The sequence below is a fragment of the Dipodomys merriami genome, unplaced genomic scaffold, assembly GCF_024711535.1.
Source record: "Dipodomys merriami isolate MVZ:Mamm:240054 unplaced genomic scaffold, mDipMer1.0.p SCAF_22, whole genome shotgun sequence".
Lineage (NCBI taxonomy): Eukaryota > Metazoa > Chordata > Mammalia > Rodentia > Heteromyidae > Dipodomys > Dipodomys merriami.
The window spans coordinates 15,731,421-15,740,631 of NW_027203604.1; the positions used below are offsets into that span (position 1 = coordinate 15,731,421).

General features: G+C 51.7%; 1 protein-coding gene across 5 annotated transcripts in view; it reads right to left on the reverse strand.

Annotated features, from left to right (window-relative positions):
- Positions 1-8,819, reverse strand: part of Card11 (caspase recruitment domain family member 11) — a 78,103-nt gene extending 69,284 nt beyond the window's left edge. For 4 of the 5 annotated variants that reach the window (XM_070033457.1, XM_070033456.1, XM_070033455.1 and 1 more), the window contains exon 1: positions 8,660-8,819. The gene's annotated coding sequence lies outside the window, so the exon portion shown is untranslated. Of the gene's footprint in view, positions 1-6,332; positions 6,401-8,659 lie in introns of those variants that run through there. The other variant, XM_070033454.1, reaches the window with a different exon arrangement.
- Between the last annotated feature and the right edge of the window lie 392 nt (positions 8,820-9,211).

Sequence of the window (9,211 nt, forward strand, 5' to 3'; positions counted from 1 at the left end):
GCCTAAGAGGTAGAGCCTCTGCCCTGAAAACTCTAATCTCTGAGTGCCATCTCAGTATTGCCATGAGAAGAAGGGAAGGGAAGAGTAGGGGAGGGGAGGGGAGGGGAGGGAAGGTCAGTGTGGTCTGAAGAATAAAATGCTGAGTCTCCTGGCTTCCTCTCATCACATGTAGCCCTCCCCTCCCCCAACATCGATGCTGGTTTTTAGAAGGTAAAAAATGAGGTGCAAAGTTAGAAGCACAAAGCCCAGCCCTGGTGGCTCATGCTTGCAATCCCAGCTACTCAGGAGGCTGGGATCTGAGAGATGTGGTTCGAAGCCAGCCCGGGTAGGAAAGTCTATAAGACTCTTATCACCAATCAACCACCAAAAAGTTGGAAGTGGAGCTGTGGCTGAAGTGGCAGGGCATCAGCCTTGAGCAAAAAGCCATGTGAGGTCCTGAGTTCAAATCCCAGTATGGTCACACACAGTCTGTCAGAGCCAGGGCAGTACCTGGGAGGACAGCACAGTGAGCATGGCTCCTCCCAGCTTGCCCTGTGGCTCCTGGCTCAGATCACCCACTTCTGTCCACAGTACTGACCTTATCACCCTGCAAGGCCTGAGCTGCCCCCAGGGGCGGCCCAGGAGCCCAGGGAAGTAGATGTGAGCACCTGGCACAGAGCTCCTGCCTGTGCACACTGGGGGCATGGCCTGGCCCAAGTGGGGGACCCTGTGGTGCAGATGCAATGGGGGAGGCAGCAAGAGTCCTGACTAATCTTGACCCTTCTGGGGGGGGGGGAGAGTTTGGTCCCACCTTGCCCAGGAATGGAGCAGGGGTGAGAGTGACAGCAGACTCTTCAACAGAGACTATGTGAGCCAGGAAGACATGGAGCGACAATGTTTGCTGGCCTTGTGCACACCTCCCTTGTTCACTTGAGAACCTTTTCCTTAACCACACTGTCCTCATCATGAATTTATAAATTAGACAGAGTTAGAGATTAACAGCCATAAGCAATGACAAAGCAATGATAACACACTGTGATAAAAATTACATGGATATGTGCGCTGTACACTCTCTCTCTCTCTCTCTCTCTCTCTCTCTCTCTCTCTCTCTCTCTCTCTCTCTCTCTCTCTCTCTCTCTCGTAGTATTACAATATTGTTCTCAGGCTTCCGCTGGCTGAACACAGGTAACTGGAAACAGAAGGCTCAGAGAAGGAGGGACTCTGGTCTTCAGATGAGATGGAATTCAATCTACTGAGTTCAAAGACTTCTGTAGATGAGCGAAAACAGGCAAAGTCACCGCCAGACCTGCCCTGCAAGACATATCAGAAGCAGGTCTTCAAGGCAGAAAAAAAATCACATGAAGAAAGAAAGAGGCTGGGCTGATTGCTTAAGTCTGCAATCCTAGCACTCACAAAGATCATGATTAAGGTATTGAGGTTCAAGACCATCCTAGGCATAGAAGTTTGCAAGACTCACTGTCAGCCAATAGCTAGGTGAGGTGGAATGCACTTGTTGTCCTAATTACCCAAAAGGCTGACATCAGGGGGACCACGGTTCTAGGCTAGCCCTAGATAAAGGACCTAGAGTGGTACACAAATATCATTCCAGCTACAGCAAGAGGCATAAATAGGAGGATCACAGTCCAGGTCAGCTCAGACACAAAGTGGAGAAAGAACTTATTTCAGAAACAACCAGAGAAAAATGGGCGGGAGGCTGTGGTTCAAGAGGCAGAGCACCTGCCTATTAAGTATAAAGCCCTGAGTTTAAACCCCAGTGTTGCCAATAAAATTAAATTTCTAAAAAGCAAAAAAAAAAAAACCCCACATCTTTTGGACGTGGTGGTTGGCTGGGTGGTGACCTCCATTCCTGCTCACAATGCAGATAGATGAGGAAGCAGCTACCCACTGCACCCCCCCACACCTCGCCCTTCAAACTTACAGATCTTTTGCCTCAGGACATCACTGCTCCAGGCCTGAGGAGAAGAGGGGGCTTGGTCCAGGAATCAGGAGGTGATTCTTGCAAAGATTGCACCATTTCTCCCCACTTTTGGTCTTCCCTTATTTTTTCTTTTTTTCTTTTTGGGTCCAGTCGTTGGGCCTGAACTCTGGGTCTGGGCACTGGCCCTCAGCTCTTCAGCTCAAGGCTAGCGCTCTACCACTTGAGCCACAGCACCACTTCTGGCTTTTCTTTTTGCTTATGTGGTGCTGAGGAATCGAACCCAGGGCCTCAGGCATGCAAGGCAAGCACTCTACCACTGAGCCACCTTCCCAGCCCCTTCTCTTATTTTTTCTGTGTCTTTTCTTTTCTTTATTCTCCTCCAAGCTCAACAATCTATCATCTCAGTTGGATCTGCTCCTGGCTCCACTATTTGTAATAAGAGGAATAGTGTTTTAGACTTGTCACCTTTCTCCAAAGGAACCGGATTCTGTCTCTACCTGTGCACAGAGCATGGCTGAGAATCTGGCTTGATGCAGGTTTGAATTCAGTCTTGGGGAGGCTGGAGCCTCCCACAGGGCCCCAGAAACAGGGGGGTCCTGCTATCCACCCAGCATAGCAAAGGGGCTTGAGGCACCCTTGGAGGCACAATGGCATCTCCTTGGACTTAAGGTTGTGTTGAGGGTGTGGATGTAGAATTAGCAAGACTCCAATGGAACGGTTTGTATTTAAAAATGGGTGCATACTGTTGGGTTGATTATATATCTCAATAAAGTTGACTAGAAAGGAAAGGTTATCAGTGTGGAAGATGGACCAGTCAAGCTTTTAGAAGGAAACGGACATTTTGGGCAAGGTAAATCTTTCTTAAATGGACTAAAAAACAAAAAGAGTCAGCCATAAGAACACACACACACACACCACAAGTTGTGTCCCACGAAAACAAAACTGCTCATCAGAAGAATATCGAGGATATAAGATGTAAGTCAGAAAAAGAAGAAAAATATCTGCAATCCATATTTCCCACAAAGTACAAATAGCTGCCATATGTAAAGAGCTACAGCTATTCAAAAAGTAAAAGCGGGAGAGAAAAAAATGGGCAAAGTGCTGGAAGAGACATTTCACAGAAGATCTTCAAAATGGCCATCAAACCCAAGAAAACATGTTCAATCCAGTTACTGATCAGTGAAATGCAAATGTAACTCACAAAAGAGGTCACCTACGCAGAAACAGACAGTGCTATGGCTGAGTCAGGAGGTAGCACAAACAGGGCTGTCACCCTTTCCTGGATGGAGAACATAGACCAGAGCAAAACCCTTGGGTAGCTCTTCGGGAGTATTTGTTTGGGAAAAATATGAACACATTCCAGGACCTGGCAAATCTATGCTTAGGTAAACAAACATATCTCTGAAATGTAAGTATAACGAACATAGTAAGCCGGGCACTGTAATCCTGTAATCCCAGCAACTCAGGTGGCTGAGGTCTGGAGGATCTTGGTTTGAGGCTACCCAATACAGAAAAGTCCAAGAGACTATCTCCAATTAAGGAGCAAAATATCAACTGGAGGCCTGGCTGAGGTGGTGGAGTGCCAGCCATACTCAAGTTTGAAGCCCTGAGTTCAAACCCTGGTACTGGCACATGATCCATAACAGTAAAAAAAAAAAAAAGAAACAATTTAAATATCCACCACTGGCTATATAAATGAAACATAGAATACTTGTACAATGAACTACCAGCAACAACAAACATAACCTGCTGCTACAAGTAACCCAGAGGTCTAAGCTATGGTTGTGAGAAAACACAGGACACTCAATGAAGCTTGTATTTCCAATAAACAATTTTTTTGGTGCCCTCGTCCTGTTAAATGCAGGCTGGCCTCTTGCCCAGAGGGGTCCATCTTCTCTGTGCACAACATATGTTAAGAGCTACAACAATTCAACAGTTGGGACCTCTGCCTTGGCTAGTGACTCAGCTCAGTTGCCCAGACACGCAGCCTTGCTCCTGAGACAGCACCTACCCATCCTGCCACAGCATCCGGGGCTCTTGGTGGTCCCCTCTCCCACTCCCCATTCCCCCACAGTCCAGCGTTGGACATGAGCCCCACACCCATTCACCCTCTTATCTGCATGGCAAAAACCTCTTATATTCCTGCTCTCTCTTTCTCTCTCTTTAATTAAAGCTTTCTTCATTTAGTTGTACAAAGGTGTTGCAATTCAATGTGTCGGTTTTTGAGGTGCACTGCATCTTGCTAGGGTCCCTGCTTTCACTGTTCTCCCCATCTCTTCCATCTCCCCAAGTTAGCTGGCTCCATCTCACCTGTGCACATTGAATATTAGGACAGCCTTTGCCCACCGCCCTTCTACTTCCTCTCCTGGGTCCCATCAATTCATGCAGGCGTATTTCAATTTCCAGTTGCTCATTTCGCTAAAATGTTCATTTGCTGGGCGTGAGTAGCTCACACCTGTCATCCTAGCTACACAGGAGGCCGATACCTGGGGAACCATGATTTGAAGCCAGCCCAGGCAGGAAAGTCCATGACATTCTTATCTCCAATTAGCAACCAAAAACAAAAGCCAGAAGTGGTGCTGTGGCTCAAGTGGTAGATCTTACCCTTGAGCACAAAAGCTCAGGAGCAGCGCCCAGCTCCTGAGTTCAAGCCTCTGGGTACCCATCCTTTAGTCAATCTGTGTGTCACATGCACGTGCCCCTGCGTGTGTCTTCATGGAGTTTTCTATGTCTGCTCTCACTTCCACAGGACAGGATGCCTAACTTACTTCACTCAGCATAATTTTTTCCAGGTCCATCCATTTCCCTATAAATGACATAATCTTATCCTTCCTACTGGAGGAATAAAATTCCTTTGTGTGTATATACACCATATTTCCTTCCTTCTTTCCTCTTCTTCCTTTCTCCTTCCTTCCTTTCTTTCTTTCTTGCTTGCTTGCTTCCTTCCTTCCTTTCTCTTTTTTTCTCTTTCTTTCATCAGTTGTGGGGCTTGAACTCAGGGCCTGGGCACCATCCCTGAGCTTTTCTGCTCAAGGCTAGTGCTCTGCCACTTTGAGCTACAACGCCACTTCCGGTTTTCTGGTGATTAATTGGGGATAAGAGTCTGTAGGGATCTGGCTGTTTCTGTGGCTTGTCTGAGGAAAATAGTGCAGCCGTGAACAGGGCTGTGCAGCCACCTCTGTCCTTGCTGGCTATTTGCCCAGAACTCGCTGCAGTGCCATCCTCTGTGCGGGCCTTCGCTAACTGCTTCTGTGTACCGGTCTGTCCATCTTCATCTGAGCACCACTTATAGCAGCCGTGCTAGCTGTGGCAGACAGTTCCTGGCGTGTCTCCTCTCTGGCTGGCATCCTTGTTTAGGGTCCCAGTGCCGGCTTTCCCCCTTTAGGCTCCTGACACCTAGCAGAGGGGTCCAGCTAGATGCTGGACAGGTGTTAAATGGATGCAGCCATGGATTCTTAGTCCAGCTTATGCTGCTATAATACAGCATCACAGGCCAAGATGAAAGGATGGAAGTTCAAAGCTAGTCCAGGCAGAGGACACCAAAGTAGTCAGCAAAATGCTGGACTAGAGGTGTGGCTCAAGTAGAAAAGCACCAGTCAAACAAACAAGCTGAGCAAATGCAAGGCCTTGAGCTCCTGAGTTGAAGCTTGATACTGGCAAGAAAAAGAGGAGGAAGAGGAGGAGCGGGGGGGGAGAGAGAGAGGGAAAATCAAGCAGACCTGTCCTGCTGGGTCTCTGGGGGAAAGTCACACAGAGGCACCAAAGGTCAAAGCCCAGACAAGCTGGAAGGAGCACTGACTGGAGAGTCCATTAATAAACCTCACCACCCCTCCTCAGAAGGCTTTGTTATTTTCTGCTCCATTTTTCAACCAAGCATCTCCTGAGCTCCTCAGAGCAATTTTGTGCAAGAGGCAGGGTTTATTTGTCTCTATCTAGTTCCCGAAGAAATGCAATCTTGGGGAGGGCAGGGGAGTGCACAGCTGAAAGTCACAAGGTCATTGTGGATTTCTGAAGCTGGACGGGGTCTCAGTCATGCAGGGATGACTAATGGGGGTGGGTGGGAACCAAGCTTCAATTGTGAGTTTTACACCATGGCAGACATTGGCAATCGATCACAGAACTGTACCCTCTACTCCACCCCAAACTTGTATTCTTTAGTGTCCCAGCCATTACTAGTTGATTGGGATTGGCTTACATATGAATTCCATCTGCCATCTCAAACCTTCTCTAATCTTCTTCCTTGACACGGGGAAACTGAGTCCCTAAAAGGAGAAAGGCTAGGCCAAGGCTGTCCAATGAGAAAGCCCAATTCCCTTTCTAGCCCTGTGGTCTCTTCCCCACCAGCTGCAAATGGAATACTTTTTCTCCACTAAGAGATGCATTAACGAGGCAAGCAAATGTCATCCATCATCACCTCCACAGAGAAATTGGTTTTTCCGTGCCGAGCAAGTGGACAAATGATGAGGTCTCAAAGTCTGCTCCAGAGAGCTTCGGCCGGACCAACTGGCAGGATGGTGAGGAAGAAAGCTTCAGATGAAAGGACAAGTTGAGTTTCTGGATTATTCCATGTCCAGGTAAGACAGCTGGCTGTCTAAGCCTCAGGTTCAAGGGGAGGGGTGGGCAGGGGATGTCCAGTCCAGGTGTTGGCTGCTGGGTTGGGAGATTGTCCCTAAGTGTTCTCCTGTCCTTCCATCTTAAACCCACTTTAGCTAGACTTTTGCCCTGGGGAAATCAATGCTGGAATGAACAGCTGCCTGCACGAATCCTGGCGTGTCTGTGGCATTCTGTCTGTGAGACAGGCTTTCCCTTCACTTATGTATTTGTTTTGTTAGGCCCAAGGTTTGAACTCAGGGTCTCATGCTGCTAGGCAGGTGCTCTACCACTTGAGCCACACCTCCAGGCCTTTTGGTTTTAGTTATTTGGGGGGGGGATAGGGCCTTGCACTCTCCCTCCCCCCCACTTCCACCAGTCTGAGACTGACCTCTTCCCATTTGTGCTTCCCATGCAACTGGAATGAAAGGGACACACTGCCATGCCCGGCTATTGGTTGACATAGGGTCTAGAGAACATTTTGTCCTGGTTGGCCTCAACCTGTGATCTTCCCAATCTCTGCCTCCCAGCCCTGCTTGGCTTCTGTAGGTACTTACTTGGAGGCAGAAGGCACCTGCTGGAGGACTGATCCAGGTATCTGGCTGGTAGACAATGCTTAGCATGGAATATGCCTGTGGTCCATTCCCCTCACATTAAGTCTCATCTAGTTGTTGTTGTTGTTGGTTCTGAGCCCCCCCCCTCCACTTCCTGTTGATTTAACTATAATGTCAGAAGCTTGATGGTCTGCTCTGGTTCTCTTTGCTTACTTCTAAGCATTAGCCATTTTTCTTCTGGGATGATTTCTCCAGTTTGAGGGTGGATAAAACACCACCAAGGCCTGATCTGGTGGCCACCTTCTCTCCTTCATCTCTGGCTCCTGGAGCTGAATCACGTCAACAGAGACCAGATGGCTCACCAAATCTAAAACATTCACTATTAGGACCTTTCAGACAAATCAGTGGTGTCTCACTGATTTACAAGGGTTTTTTGTTGCTGTTGTTTTTTGTTTGTTTGTTTTTGGTAAATGAAGGAAATAGCTCCTTGTCATCTAGTCTCTGGTTTGCATACAACTCAGCCCTGGGTACACGCCAATTACTATTCAGCTCGGAAAAAGGAGTGAAGAGCCCATCCAGACTACAGCCTGGACCCGGCAAGGGTGGCCTGAAGCTGGGTGAGGTAACACAGACACCAGGGGTCAAAAGTCCAGCGACACAACTAAACGAGGCCCTCAGATGCACAGACGGCTCATGGGTGGGGGGGGGGCCCGGGTGGGGGAGGGAAAGGTGGAATGCAATGGGGGGGTGGGGAGGCACAGGGTTCCAGTTTGGGAAGAGGAAAGTCCTAGAGGCGGATGGTAGCTGCCTGGGCAGTGCCTGCCCCGATGCCAGGGCATCCATTTCTCCTGCAGGAGCTTGTGTGCGGTGCTAGCCTGCCCCTGTGACTCCCGCACTGAGCCACACCCACACCGGTGCAAAGGGTTGGGGGGGGGTTGGACACCCAGCACAGCCGGAGGGCTCGGGGCTCCATTCCTGCTCTCCACCGCATTCCCGGGTCCGGGATTTCCGGCACGCATCGAGGCCCCAGACGGGCGCGCACAGGCTGAGGCCGGCCGTGGGTTCAAGACCGAGGCTGGGCGGTTCGGCGGATGCTGAGCGCCCCGGAAGTCAGCCGGGCCGGAACCCCGGCGGGGAGCCCGGGCGGCTCAGGCCCGCGGGGCGCCCCCTGGCGCCCCTCGGCCCCGCGGGGCTCCTATGCCTCCAGCACCCCACGTCGGGGCCTCCAGGCCCGACAGCAGCCGCATCGTCGGGAGTCATCCGGGCTGCAGACTTCCGGCCCCGCAGGTGTCCCCAAGGTTGCACTCCTCCCTGGGAGGGGGCGCCCGGGACGCCCCGCGGCCCAGCCCCTGGCCCCCCACTTGCCGCCCCCTTCCTCTTTGCCTGCGGTGAGGGGCAACGTGAGACTCCCATGAGGGGGGCGGGCGAAGGGGAGGAGGGAAGATGGGGGGGCTGGTGGGAGGGGAGCCCCGCGCAGCCCCAGCCCCCCCCCCGCCCCGCTCCTGGGGGCCCCCCTCCCCGGCCTAGCCCCTCCCTGTACCCCGTCGTCCCGCTCCCCTGCACCTCCCTCCCGCCACCCCAGCCCCGCAGTGCTTACTTGGGGTGTTCATCCTCCGGCGCTCCGTGGGTTCGGGCGCAGCCTCCTCCACGCAGGCCTGGGGGGCCGCACCGTGGGCTGCCGCCCGCCCCGGGGCTGCGAGGCCGCAGGGGGCTGCACAAGGCCTGGCCTGGAGGCCCCGAGAGAAAGTGTGTCATGAGCCGGGAGGGGCGGGGGAGGGAAATGCAAAACCCGACAGGAAGTGAGACTTCAAAAAAAGCAAAAGGTTAGAGGGGGGGCAGGGCAAGGCTCTGGTCCCCGGCTTGGGGGGGCTGAAGGACCGGCGGGCCCTGGATGTGGGGGCCCGGGGTGGGCCTGCCACCTGCCCCCAGGTCGGGTGGGATGAGGCCCGGCCCAGCCCCAGCCTGGCTGACAGAGTTTGGGAACCCCTTTCTAGGTTCTTGGGACTCTGATGGATGGCTGCAGTCTAGGAAGATCCCAGACGCCATCTTTCCTCGGGCACTTGGTGGGGGGGGGGACTTCCTATACCCCGAGTTCCTTCCTCCACACCCCTCAAGCTTTATTCTGGAAGCCCCCCCCAATCCTGTCATC